Below are 14,570 nucleotides of genomic sequence, written 5' to 3'. Positions count from 1 at the left end.
TTAGATCCGGACCTGAAGTGGAACTCCCAGGATCGAGTGCTGGTGGTTTTATAAGAGAGATCAGAAGATCTACAACTGTGCCTACAAGAAGCTATAACCAGAAATGGCACCTCGACTGTGAGCCAAAATAACTCTTCATTAAAACTTACCCAGCCTGTGATATTGTTATTTGCAACATAAAATGGACTCATGCAAAAAAACTGTACCAAGGAGTGGGCCTTACGATAACAACGTGAAAGCAGCTTTAGAATTGGGTGCCAAGCAGAGGCTGGAAGAATTTGGAGGAGCAGACCAGGAAAAACCCAGAAGACTTAGCAACATTACAGCAGTTCTGACAAAGGGCTCAGACAGTGAAGAGCCTCGGGAAGTGGTCTTGGAGACGGAGATGCTGTTAGGAATTGGGGAAGGGCCATCTTTGTTGTGCTGTTGCACAGAATTTGGATTATTTATGCCCTGAAAATTTGTAGGAGGATGAACTTAAAAGTGGTGGAGTGGTTTATCTAGTAGAAGAAACTTCTAAACCAAATATAGAAAGGGCTACATAAGTGTTTTGGGCTGCTTTCAGTTGATTTGGAGCAAAGGGAAAGAGCTGAAAGATTTAGAAAATTCACTGCCTTATCAGGGACGGAACAAAGAAAAAGGTGTAGCTGAGCACCTGCTTTCTAAACAGATCAACTGGAGAAAAATGAGCCAGTTGCTTCCATTGGGACAATTGGAAAAAATCCTCCAGGGCAAATCAGAAATCTTCAAAACTGCCCTTCTCGTCACAAGTCCAGAGGTTTGGAAAGGGCAGATTGTTTCCTGGAGCCCTGAGGTCCCTGCACCTGCTTGCTGTGCAGGGCCATCCCTAGATTCTGACCTGGCATAATGTCACTGCGGCTGCTGCAGCCATGCCTCAAGCAGGTCCAGGCACCGCTTGTGCCAGCAGCAGACCTTCATGACCTGTACGTGTTACTGGTTCTGCCAGCACACAGCATGCAAGAGTCATGCGGCCATGGCAGGCTCCACTGGGATTTCAAAGGAAGGCCTAGGAGGCCAGGCAGAAGTCCTTACAGGGGAGCATCAAGTGGGGCATGCCTCGTGGACTCCCCAGAGATGTAAAGCAATCAGCAATATGCCACCCTCACCCATGAAACTCCCCAAGAATGTGCAGCCCTAAAGAGAAACCATGTGGCCTGTGGCCAGTAAAGCTATAGGTGTGGGGCTGCCTGGGGCCTTGAGGGCACCTCCCACCTTTGCCACAGAATGCAGAAGATGCCCGAGTTGAAGGTTTAGGATTTAATGTCTGCCTTGCTGAGTTTCAGTTACTCTCTTCTACTTCCTTGTTTCTTATTTTTGGAATAGCAGTGTTTGTCCTGTCCCTGACTTGGTCTTGGAATAGGTAACTTGGCTTTGACTTTTAGAGGTTCAATAGATGGAAAAAAAAAAAAAATTTCCTTGAGAGTTGGACCTGAGCCTTTTTTTTGGGGGGGGGGGGTGGTATTGTGCATTGAACCCAGGGGTACTAGATCCCTGAACCACATGCCCCTTTTATTTTTTTATTTGGAGACAGGGTCTTGCTGAGTTGCTTAAGCCTCGCTAAGTTAGGCTGGCTTTGAACTTGCAATCCTCCAGCCTCAGCCTCCCAAGCCACTGGGATTAGAGGCATGCACCACCAGCGCCCAGAGACTCAGGCTTTTGAGTGGTACTGGAATAGTTTAGACTTTGTAGGACAATTGAGAACAGAATGAAGGCATTTTGCATGAACCTTGTGAGTCAGGGACAGAATGCTAGGGTTTGCATGTGGTTTGTCCCTCAAGGGTTCATGTGTTGGAGGCTTGGTCACTGGAGTGGTGGTATTGGGAAATGGTAGAACCTTTATGAGGTGGGTCCTGGTTGGAGAGGCTTAGGTCATTTGGAAAGCTGTCCTCAAAAAGGATTAAGGTAGTTCTTGTGAGGCCCCAGAATTGTCTTTCTGATTACCTGTTTCAAGATGTGATTTCTTGAGGCTGGGGTTATATAGCTCATTGGTAGAGCACTTGCCTAGCACATGTGAGGCCCTGGGCTCGATCTTCAGCCCCACATAAAGATAAATAAAATAAAGGTATTGTGTCCATCTACAACTACAAAAAAATAAAATTAAAAACATTAAGAAGATGTGATTTCTTCCTTCTACATGCATTCTGTCATTGTGATGCCATGATGTCATTAGGCCCTCACAAGAGGCTGAACTTATGGGACTGCCTAATCATAGGCTTTAGTCTCCAAAACAGTGAACTAAATGAACCTCTTTTCCTTATATAGTCAGTTTGCCTCAGCTATTTTGTTATAGTAATAGAAAACAGGCTAATTAAAAAACTCAATATTTTTAAAAGTCAAGATGTTGGTACTTGTTGAATTGTGAGTTTCTATATTTCATATACATTTTATTTGAAGTGAAACTAATGTGAACTGATATAGAGACCCAGGATGAAAGAGTCAAAATATTTGGCTCTGTCATTTCCTAGCCAGAGATTAGTGAGTGAGTTTTACTAACCAGTCAATTTTTAAGAAAACAAATCGAAAGAAAAATGCAAAGAGACTTTCATTTTCAAGAAAATGAGGTGGACATACTTTTCCTAATCTTCCAATTAAGTACTATAAAAATTTTGGACATTATACATAAACATAAGACTCTGAAGGTGAATAGAAGATGGTCGACTGCCTAGGGACTTCAGGACCTGAGGAAAGACATAGTGGTATTATGGGATGAATTACGTTGCCCCAAATTTCTTTTTTTTTTAATATCTTTTTAGTTGTAGATGGACACAATATCTTTATTTTATTTACTTATTTTTTATGTGGTGCTGAGGATCGAACCCAGTGCCTCACACATGTGAGGCAAGCGCTCTGCCACTGAGCTTGTTACAACTGCAGCCCACATTGCCCCAAAATTCTATGTTTAAGTCTTAATCCCCACAACTTTGGAATGCAACCATATTCAGAGAAAAAGGCTTTAAAAGTGACTAAACTAAAATGAAATCTTCAAGGTGAACTTATGGGACAAATTCAATATGACGTGTCCTTTTAAGAAGAGGAAATTTAGATACCAGAGACGTACACAGATGAAAACCATGTGAGGACACAGCAAGGAAATGGACATCTCAAGCTGGACAGAGGCCTCAAGAGAAACCCACCCTGCTGACATTTTGATCTTAAGACTTCGAAACTCCAGAATGTGAGGAAATAAATTTCTCTTGTTCCCTAGTTTCTGGTATTTTGTTATAGCAACTAGGGGTGCTAATATAAGTGGTAAGTTCCCTGAGTTTTCTTTTTTATTTCCTACATACTAAATTTGGAACTGGAAAAATCAGCGATCCAGGATGTAAATGAACACAGTAAAACAAAATTTAACAAAATCTTATTTTTTGTAGCCAAAAGCAAAACTTAAACAATAATGACTCTGTTCCAACCAAACATCATGTATAAAATCTTAAGTGCTATTATCCCCAAACTGCCAGCAAAGTGGGGCCTGGTGACCCTTGCCCAGTTATAAGACGCCTCAGCCCCCTCCCACGCCCCACCATGGTGGTATCAGAAAGGCCAACAGAAGCAGAGGTTAGAAGACCTGAGCTGGATACTCCCTGTGTTACCTACCTGGAGAGCCTGGACTTCTACCGCCAGTCAACAGCACTGGGATGCCCTTTCACCCTTTTAGGGTGGTTTCAGAGCAGGCCTAAGGGAGAGTTGCTTTTGATGATCAGCACTTGCAGTACTCAGCAGTGCTAACAAGGGTGTCTGCCCATGCAAGCCACCTGGAAGGTACCCTTCCCTTCTGCTAGATCTTCAGTGTTCCCCAAACACTGCCTCTGTATCGAACTCTCGGATTCCAGCCCATGGCACTGTTGGGAAGTGGCAGAACCCCTAGTAGGTGGAGCCTAGGGGAAGGGCACTGAGGTTGCACCCTTAAAGCGACTGTTAGGTTCCAGGTCCCTTCTCTTCCTCTCTTTTTGCTTCCCAGCCTCCCTTAGATGAGCAGCTGTGCTCCACGATATGCTCCCTGCCATGACGTGCTGCTTTTCCACAGGCCTAAAAGTAATGGAACCAACCAGCTATTGACTAAAACCTCTCAAACCATGAGCCTGTTAAGCCTTTTCCCTAATTAAGTTGTTTATCTCAGGTATTTTGTCACAGGAGCAGGAAGCTGACTAACAACACATCATCTCAACCTTAATATTATCTGTAGAGGCCTGGTACATAGACTTCCACCCACACTTGCCAATAAAGAGGCCCCACTCTAGAGCTGTGTCAGAGGAGGCTGCTAAAACACAAGATTTAATCAGACCTAGACACAAAATTGAAGTTTCATTCAAGTTACTGCAGAATATCTCAAACTAAATGAGATGAGAGATGTGAGCTCAGAGATGACATGGGTTAAGGATTACCTGACAAATATTTTAAAGGGGTAGGGGTCTGCCGAGGCTCAGAAGCTGGTAAGTGCTGATTAAAAATATGTGCCTACATTTCTTACAGAAACCCTAGCTCGTTATGACCTGTGGAAACACCTCATTAATTTTCTTTACTTAGTTTATGTTTGCAAAGTTCCTGGTCTTCCTTATGGTCACTGGTACCACCCCAGTAACTGTTCTGTAATAAAGATGTGCAAGATAAGGCACACCTAACCCTGTAGCTCTGGCAGACAGGCCCAGGACACTGCCTACTGACCACAGCCCTTTGCAGGCCCAGCCTGTATCCTACACCTACCCCTAAAGTAGAGGAGGACAAATTTAGCCTTATGACTATACTGGCCAGGAAGGGGCTGACGAATGATGAAGATAAAAAGACCCCCATGCCTTGAAAATGTAACAAGCAACAATTTGGAAGGAAAAGAAAGATGGGGAAAACACAGGAGGTGTGCTTGAATTGAGCTAGGGACTTAGGCAGAAATCTTACATGTTCAAGGGGTCCAGAGGCCAAGGGAAACAAAACCAACCTAAACACAGGAATTAGAGAGGAAAGGGGGACAGCTCAGTGCCAGTTTGCCAGTTCTCTTTCTCTTTCTCTCTCGGCAAATGCACAAACCTATGTAAAAACTCTTAATATTACGTAAGTATCTTCTGAGGAGGCAGCAGGTCACTGGAGCTGGATCCCAGACCAAGACCCCACTACTGATTGTGGATGTGATGTGTTCCACCTGTCAGGCTGTGAGCTCTGAAGACAGGGGATGTGTCAGGGATTCATCACTGTATTCCAGGGGCCTGCACCCACCAGGGAGCAGACACAGGTGCTGAATGCATGCAGGAATGAACAAACCTAAGATTTGGGGTTGTTTCTCAGGCTTCTCATTTGCAAAACAAGGGCACTTACTTCCTAGGGTTGCTGATTCCTTCATTGATTTACTCAGTAAATAGTAAGCGCCCTCAGTGTGCCGGGCTCTTTGCTGGAGGCCTAGAAATATAAACTCAGTGCAAACCAGCCCTGTGGGGATTGAGGGAGGACTTGCAGATCACAGGCATGTGGCCTGAGCTCAGTTCAGAGCAGCTGCTTGGATGGGCCAGTTATGCACAAGTTCTTGTCCCGTGACCCAGGGCAAACCAGAGTAAGGTCTGTGGTTGAGGGGATGTGGGATCCATAATGCTGTGCTTTGGATAAGTGTCCCCAAAGACCCATCTGTTAAAGTCCTCTCCCCCAATATGATGCCACCGGGAGCTGGTAGAAATGAAGAGGTGGGGCCTAGTGGGAAGTCTTTGACCATTGGGACAAGGCCTTAAAGGGGACCTCAGCCCCTTCCTCTCCCTGTGTCTCTCTTGTACACTGACCATGAGGCTAAAAGGCTTCCTCCACCATGAAGTCCTGCCATGATGTGCTGCCTTGCCACAGCCCCAAAAGGAACAGGGCCACTGGCTGATTCACACTTGATATTAGTAGGCATTCTACCCTATGTCCCCGTGTGGTGGGTTCCTTTGTCTAGTTCCTCTGTCTGCTTTTTCATTTGTAAAACGGACATGGGAGGAAATCCATCCCTAGTTCCCATGGTGAAGATAGACAAGATGGACAAAGGAGTTCTTTCCCACTAGCAGCCTCAGAGAGCTGAAGTGTGGGTCAATGGAGGGAACAACGGTGATGTTCTTTCAGAGCACTGCCTGAGGTCCCCCTTCTGCTTAGTGGCAGAGCTGGGCTGGGAGCCATTGATTCCAAGCCCAATGCTTGGGCTTCTAAACCATGCACATACCCTCCACAGTTGGTCCCCAACTGTGGCCTTCTCTGGATGTCAGAGAATGCCTGAGCATTTCACAACAGTAAGGGACTCCATGGTCAGGCAAGTCTGGACACCTTGGGTGATCAAGGTGGCAGGACTCCTCAGGCCTCTCATCTGCATGGGGAGGGGAGCATGTGAAGCTTTCCCAGCCATGGAACTGAGGTAGAGGGGGCTGGGCAGGGTGGAGGCAGGCTCTGTAGCTCACTGTGTGGGCCTCACTTTCCTTGTCCTGGGAAGAAACTTCTATTTGGATAAAGAACCAGCATCCTCCTGGGTGACATGCAGATCTCTGTGCAAATCTCAACTCAGACCCAGACACTGATTTTTGGAACATCAGTATGGGCAGTGACAGACCCTCAGTTTAGGTAGCAAAGATAGACCCCAAGTCTCAGTCCATTTGCCCAGGGCTCTGTCCCTGATTTGCTAGATGACCTTGAACAAAACCCCAGTTTCCACACTATGAAAAGAGGAGATGGGATCCTTAAGTACAAGTCAAGCTGTGGCTCCTGAATCCCTGGTGGGGGACTCTTGGTCTCTCCTGGCTTGCCCTAAGCTACATATCCTGTGTTTGATGTACTGGGTTATGTGGTATGTGTCAGAACAGAACACTGAATAACTTCCCTACAGAGTGGTCTTTTTTTTTTTTTTTTTTTTTAGTTTAGTTTTAGGTAGACACAGTATCTTTATTTTATTCTTTTTTATGTGGTTCTGAGAATCGAACCCAGTGCCTCACGCATGCTAGGCGAGCCACATCCCCAGCCCTCATAGTGGTCTTTTAAAAAGACAGGCTTCACCAATAAAATAATGTGGGAGGGAAAAAGACAGGACTTAGAGGGCTCCAGGCCGGCCCAACTCCTCTGTGCATCCTGTACCTTCCTGTGCTTCTTTTTGCCCTGGTTATTCAGGAAGCCACATGGGTTCACAGACCACAGCCCAACCCACACAGAACCCACCATGATCCAGGAGTCATCCTTAGTCTAAGCACAGAGTCCTGCACAAGCCAAGAAATTTTTCATGCCTTTATTTCATTTTGCATGATAAAGTACCAAGCAAGTCTTTTTTCCCTTATTTCTTTCAAATACAGACAAGTTTTAATGAAGTGGCTGATTATCCTGGAGCCCCCATCCCTAGAGCCATGCCCTTTCAGGTCACCCAGTGGTTGCGAGCTCCACAAGGGCCAAGACCTGGGGGTGTCAGGCTCACTGAGGAAGCCACAGTGCTGGGCACATGCTGGGGGCCAGTGAGTGTTGGCTGCATTGGGAAATGAATGAGTGGATGAATGGATGAATAATTGAATGTCTGGAGCCCAGGAGCAGAATTCCTAAGCACAGGACCCATACAGTAGGCACAGAGCGTGTCCACCTGCCCTTCCGAGTCCTTCACCTATGACATGGTGTCATGCTGAGTCTTCATCACTCCTCCATAAATACTTCTGAATGTCCTGGGATCACCCAGTAGAAAGGGCTATCCATGGAGGGACTTCAAGATCCTGGACCCTTATGACTACCTGGCAGGTGGCTCCATACAGAGGCCTGACATAGAGCAAGTGTCTCACAAGTTATTTCTTAGTTATTTGCGCAACAACCCATCAGACCAACCAGTTGTTTGTTTGTTTCACTTAACAGATCGGAAATCCAAGATCTAGAGCAATTCTGGGGTCCCAGCTAAAAAGGCTGAGCAGGACAAAGACCCTCATCTCTCATTTTGGAGAGAGGGGCCTTCTTAAATGCCTCTCTTCATTGAGGTCTCTCTGGATCTCAAGGGTTCTGGCTGGCCCTTAGGCCTAAACCTCCTAGCTGGGAGCTCTCACTGAACTTGGGGGACAGGGCCAACCCTGCTACCTGGGCTGGGTGTGGCATAGGGAAGGGGTGTATGCCCTCAACTCTCCCAATTCTGGGACCAGCCTCCAAGCAGAAAGAATGGGGCTTCTATCTTGTCGACAGGTCCAAAAGTTCTCGTAGGAACTACAGAGCCCAGAAGTCCCTCCCCTGGCAGCTGGGTGTAGCCTCCTTGTCCACGAGGCCCCAACAGGTCTCTCAGGCTTTAGGTTCAAATCCTGGCTCTGCCCCCTCTGCTGAGCAGAGGGGGCATGTTCTCAAGGCCTCAGTCTCCCCATCAGTGCAACGTGAATGCTTTTCCCACGCCTCCTGGAGTCACTGGAGGACTCGAGAGTGATAAGGCACAGGGAGCACAGAGGTCCTTGCAGGGAAGCAGTGACTCTAGGCTATTCCTGCTGACATCGCCTGTTGCCAGCACACTGCTGCCACTGGACCCCTGTCTTTGGTAGTGGACATTACCTGCAGCTCACCTCCTTAGGCTAGACACAGGGTCCCCTCCCTTCCTCTGCCATCTCTGGTTCTTAACACCTGATGGATGAGGGCTGCTGCAGAATGACGGACGAATCCAGAGCAGAGGCTTAAGATAGTCAGGTAGCCTCTATGTGAAAACAACTTCTGGTTATTTGGGAGTTTTTCTTTTTCTCTCTATAGTTTCTTTTACCAGTATTACCAAAGCATTATCAATATAAAAAAATAATAATCCAAGAACATTTATTTTCTCTCTAGAACTCCTTCATTTACTTTTATTGTAAATTGACAAGTTACAGTTGCATATTTTTTCAGGATAACAAAAAAAATATTATGATTTATGAATATAATGTAGAACAATTAAATCAAGCTAGTTAACACATCTCAAATATTTATCTTGTGGTAAGACTATTTGAAATTTACTCTCATAAATGTCTCAAATGACAAAATTTCTTTTTTTAAGGCTGACTAGTATTCCATGGTTTTATTTACCACACTTGCTTTATATATTCATCCACTGATGGTCACTTAGGTTGATTATAAAACTTGGCTATTTGAGTAATGGTACAATGAACAGGGGCATGCAAACATCGGTTTGACATACTAATTTCAAACAATTTGGGTAAATACCCAGAAGAGGTGCTGCTGGATCTTATGGCAATTCTATTTTTAGTTCTTTGAGGAACCTCTGTACAGTTTTCTATAGTGGCTTATTAATTTTATACTCCCACCAGCAATAAACAAGGGTTTCCTTTGGTCCACATCTTTGTCAGTACTTAGTATTCTTTTTTTTTTTTTTTTAAGTTGTAGTTGGACACAATACCTTTATTTTATTTATTTATTTTTATGTGGTGCTGAGGATCGAACCCAGGGCCTTGCCCATGCTAAGTGAGTGCTCTGCTGCTGAGAGCGCTGTAGAGTTGTTTGAGTTTGTAATGTATTCATCAGATGTATGACTTCCAAATACTTCCTCCCAATCCACAGGTGTCTCTTTTCTCAGAGAATCTAAAAAAATGTTTGACCAGGCCAATATCATATAATTTTTTCCATTATGTTTGTTTCCAGTTTTTCAGTTTCAGGTCTTAGATTTAAATAAATAAATTAACACAATATCTTTTTATTTATTTATTTTTATGTGGTGCTGAGGATGGAACCCAGGGCTTCACGTATACAAGACAAGTGCTCTACCACTGAGCTACAATCCCAGCCCTAAATTTAAGTCTTTAATTCATTTTGAGTGGGCTTTTGTATAAGGTGTGAATGAGTCTAATTCTTCTGTATATTGATAACCAGAAACTTGCCCAATGCTAGAGTTGCTCCCTATGGGTCATTTGTCCAACATTTATGAGTGAATATTTTAGCCACTGATGCCTGAGGCAATGGATAATAGTAGGGGCAAATGTTAGGCTAACCAAAAATTGGCAGGAAAAACTAGGGAATCAGATGTACTTAAGATACACATAGGCCCAGGGACTCAGAAAGATTCTGAAAGACTCTAAGCTCTGGTTGATCTTAAGGCTTTACAGAAGCAGAAGTAAGGCCAAGGGAAAGTTAAACTGTTGAAGGTGTACCCCAACATACAGAGGCCCTCTGCAAAGACTGGGGATTGTTGTGGTTCCAGGCATTTTAGGAAATCTCTGCCCAGGTATTAGCTGACCATTAAGCTATTAGACTTCAGTGGCCAGACATGAAAAAGAACACAGACTTCACAAAATTAGTTCAGAAAAGTCATTAAAGAAACACCAATTACAGCCAGGCACAGTGGCACATGCCTATAATCCCAGTAGCTCAGGAGGCTGAAGCAGGAGAATTACAAGTTCAAAGCCAGCCTTACTGAGGCCCTACACAATTCAGCAAGACCCTTTCTCAAAATTAAAAAATAATAATAATAATAATAATAATTAAAAGGCTGGGAATGAGGGTTGAGGCTGAGACTCAGTGGTGGCACACTTGCTTGGCATGGGTGAGGCACTGGGTTCCATTCTCAGCACCACGTATAAATAAGTAAAATAAAGGTCTATCAACAAGTAAAAAATATATACATATTAAAAAAAAAAAGGCTGCAGATGTGGTTCAGTGGTTAAGCCTTCCTAGGTTCAATTCCTAGCACCAAAAGAAAAGAAAAAGAAAGAAAGAAAAAGAAACACCAACTACAGAGTCAACTACAATTCCTGGGGAAAGGGAGAGCCCGATTTGCACACATCAACATACAACATACAAAATGTTCAATTTTCAACAAAAATTGCCAAGTATGCAGAGAAACTATGGCTAAAAGTAATCAATAGAAACTGCCCTGAAAAAACATAAGAGCATTATGTTAAGTAAAAGAAGCCAAACTCACAAATGCAAAGAGTGTATGTTTTCTCTCATATATGAAAGCTAGAGAACACAGGAAAAAACACTGCAAGGAAGGATCTTCTGAAAACAGAAGCGAGACTACTAGAGGAAGGGGACCAGAAGAAGGGAGGAGGGGAGTGAAAAGGGAGCAATAAAATTAACTTATTAAATCTATTAATTTATTTATTATGTTGTGTTCATGCATAACAGTAAATCCCACTATTATGTATAATGATAATGCACTGAAATTTTTTTAAACTAAAATAGAAAAGGAAAAAAAAAAACTGTCCTTGAGGAAACCCAGATGTTGGACTTACTAGACAAAGCAGTGAAATAATTGATTTTATACATGTTCAAAGATCTGAAATAAAGCATGCATAAAGGAATAAAGGTGACAATTTTGGAGGACATTAGTAAAAACAAAGTATAAAAAAGAATCAGGCAGAAATTCTGAAAGTTGAACCATATAGTAACTAAAATGAAAAATTCACCAGAGGAGCTCAAAAGTAGATTTGAGCAAGCAGAAGGGGAAGAAACAGTGAACTTTAAGATAGTTTAATACAATGTTAATATGTATATAGTATAATAAGTAGTGATACATATTGCTGTATATAATGTAACAATATACATTACGTATTATATAGTACATTTTATTATATATGTAGTAAAAGAAATGACAAGGGAAAGAAAATGATACATTAGAAAATATTGACAACACAAAAGAGGACAGTAACAGAAACTGAACAAAAAAAATTACTCCATGCTAATAAATAGCCAAAGGAAAGCTAGAGTGACTATGTTGATATCAAAGTCTAGCCAAAAGTTGCTGTTTTAACCCTTTTTTAAATGTACAGTAAGGCAGCATTAATTACATTCGTAATATTGTACAACTACCTCCTGTATTTCTAAAACTTTTCTTCACCCCAAAGAGAAATCCTGCAATGATTAAAAAATAATTCCCCATTTCCCTCTCCCCTCTGTCCCTGGTAGCCTCTAATCTACTCTGTCTCTATGAATTGGTCTCTTATAAATATTTCATATAAATGAAACTACAGGAAAAATAGAATTTAAGCCAAAATTTATTCATGAAAAGACAAAGGAGGGCACTATACAATGAAAAAAGATGAACAAAATAATTTATAACATGAATACACCTAAAAACAGAGCCCCAACATACATGGAGCAAAACCTGACAGAATCAAAGAGAAATGAACTATAGTAGTTGGAGACTTCAGTCCCTTTTCAATAATGAATACAAGATCAGCAAAGATACTGTTGATTTGAGCAAATCTGTAAACCAACTAGACCTAACATTCCATACATAATGACTGAAAGACTTGTTAAGATGCCACTGGTTCCTAAATTAATCTATAGATTCAATGCAACCCCTGTAACAAATCCCAACTATCTTTTTTTCTTTCTGTGCAGAAATTGAAAAATCATTCCCAAAATTCATATGGGAATGCAAGGGAAACATAATAGCTAAAACAATTTTGTAAAGAATGAAGTTCAAAGTTATTTCCTAACTTACTTTTTCAAGGCTACAGTAGTCAAGACAGTGTGGTACTGACATGAGGATTAATCGAGAGGAATCTTGCATCCAGACATAAACTTATATGACTATGATTAGTTCGTATTTGACAAAAGTGCCAAGATCAAGGATGTCCCCATGATGACTTCTGGGACAACCATGTGGCCTTTAAGCCACCAATGATTCTCAGGCCTCTCAGAGATTGTTCCATGCTCTGTGAAAGCCCCTCCAAACTCTAATCCCAGGAGTTCTCAGCGCATCTCAGCATGTCAGTTAAATCATACTAAAATAAACACTTGCTTCATGTGAGGTGGACATGCACAGTCCTTCACCTTGAGAAGGGCGGCTGGTCCTTTCCACTAGTGTACAAAATAAATTGAGAATCCTGTGAGTTCTCTAATTGAAACAAGGGAAAAAAACCCACAATGAGTATGCTGTAGTAGAAACAGGATTTTAATATAATAATCAAGTCTAACATTTACTGTTTACAACAAATATTGCCCCATGCATATCAGTAAACATTTATTTTGCTTTTCATGCAAATATTTAGTTGCTCTCTAAATCATCATTCCCTCTGAAACCCTCAGTCTCCTGTGGGTAAAGCCCATCTGCATAAAGCCTAGGACGCAGTGGTGAATGGCACTTTCTATGGCATGAGATTCAACATTGGTGCCTTCCTCAAGGGCAGTTAAGGAGTATGGTCCCTAAAAAGGATTCTCTCTTTGCTCCTGGGGAAGTCTGGGCATAGATGGGTGAGACATTCATGAGGAGGGGAATCTTTGGTGGAGATGGAGAAAGCAGTCCATAGTAGTAAGAGGAGGGGAGAAGAGCCAGGGAAGTTCCCAGGCCAGTGTCTGAGGGCACCAGGAGAGAACTGCAGCAGGAGTCAGAGCTGCTGGGTGGGGTACCTTGGGTTGCCCATGGGCAGTGAACTACACCTGGAAAGGTCATCCCAGGGCAGTGACTATCACATAGGGAGGTATTAGAAATGTGCAGGGAGGCCAGTGCCTGAGGCAGGCAGGATGTCATGCCCGTTGGCAGCACTTCTTAGCAACAAGCAGCTAGTCCTCTGGTTCCAGAGGGCAAAAGGCACCTAGGCAGTGAGTGGTCCAGGGAGGCCAGTTCAGCCTGCTGAATAGCAGGTGTTAGTTAAAACCACATCAGGGGAGGATATATATGGGTCAAACTATATTCTGGGCTGCCATGTGGGCAAAAGAAGCGTGCTTAACTTGGTTACTCTAGTCTGAAAGTGTTTGGTCATTGGCCAGGCAGACCCCAAGTAGATGTTCTTAGAAGATGCCCTTGGCTATCTTGAGCCACCTTTACCTCAAGCTGGCTCTGTGCTGGACATTTAGCCACTAAGTGAAGGTCTACTTTTTCAAGATGAAATCATAGGTGGTGATAGAGTTCATGGCATAGAACATATTGGTGTCTTTAGGGATCTTAAGCTCTGGTGGGACAGAGACAGAGGGATAGTCAGTGATATTTATGGGGACTGAGTAGGACAACCCCCACTACCCAGAACAGGCCTGGGCAACAGACCTGAAATTCCTTCAATCCAGCTCCAGTACTACCAGGGACCACTCTCAATGGCTCCTGCCTGAGGACAGACTGTGCTGGGATCCTAGACACACCTAACACCTCTTCTTTAACAAAGGTCTTAAACTTGAGCATGTCCCAGCTCAGCCTGGAGCTGATAAGGGCACACTACTACGATATGGATCTGTAGTGTCCCACCAAGGCTCATGTGTTCACAGGAGGGGCTTTGGAAAAGGGATTAGACGGTAAAGGGTCTGACTTCATCAGTGGATTAATCCATTGATAGCGGATGTACTACTAAGTGGTGGTGGAAACTGAAGGCAGGTGGGGCATGATTGGAGGAAGTATGTTGGGGGGGTGGCATGCCCTTGAGACTATATCTTGTTTTGGACCCTTCCCTGCCCCTCCTCGCTCAATTGCGCGCACTCTCGCGCTCGCTTACTCGTTCTCTCTCTCTCTCTCTCTCTCTCTCTCTCTCTCTCTCTCTCTCTCGCTGTCTGTTTTCTGGCTGCTATGAGTTGAATAAAAATTTAAAAATAAAAGAAAGACTTTCAATATGTGAAACTACAAAGGGCCTGAATATGAAAGCCCAAGAAAATATGTCATCTGAGAAATAGTTAAGGTATAAATGAACACAGCT

This window comes from Marmota flaviventris, chromosome 14, assembly GCF_047511675.1.
Source record: "Marmota flaviventris isolate mMarFla1 chromosome 14, mMarFla1.hap1, whole genome shotgun sequence".
Taxonomy (NCBI): Eukaryota; Metazoa; Chordata; class Mammalia; order Rodentia; family Sciuridae; genus Marmota; species Marmota flaviventris.
The sequence above is the reverse complement of the archived record's forward strand: the minus strand, read 5'-3'. Positions refer to the sequence as shown.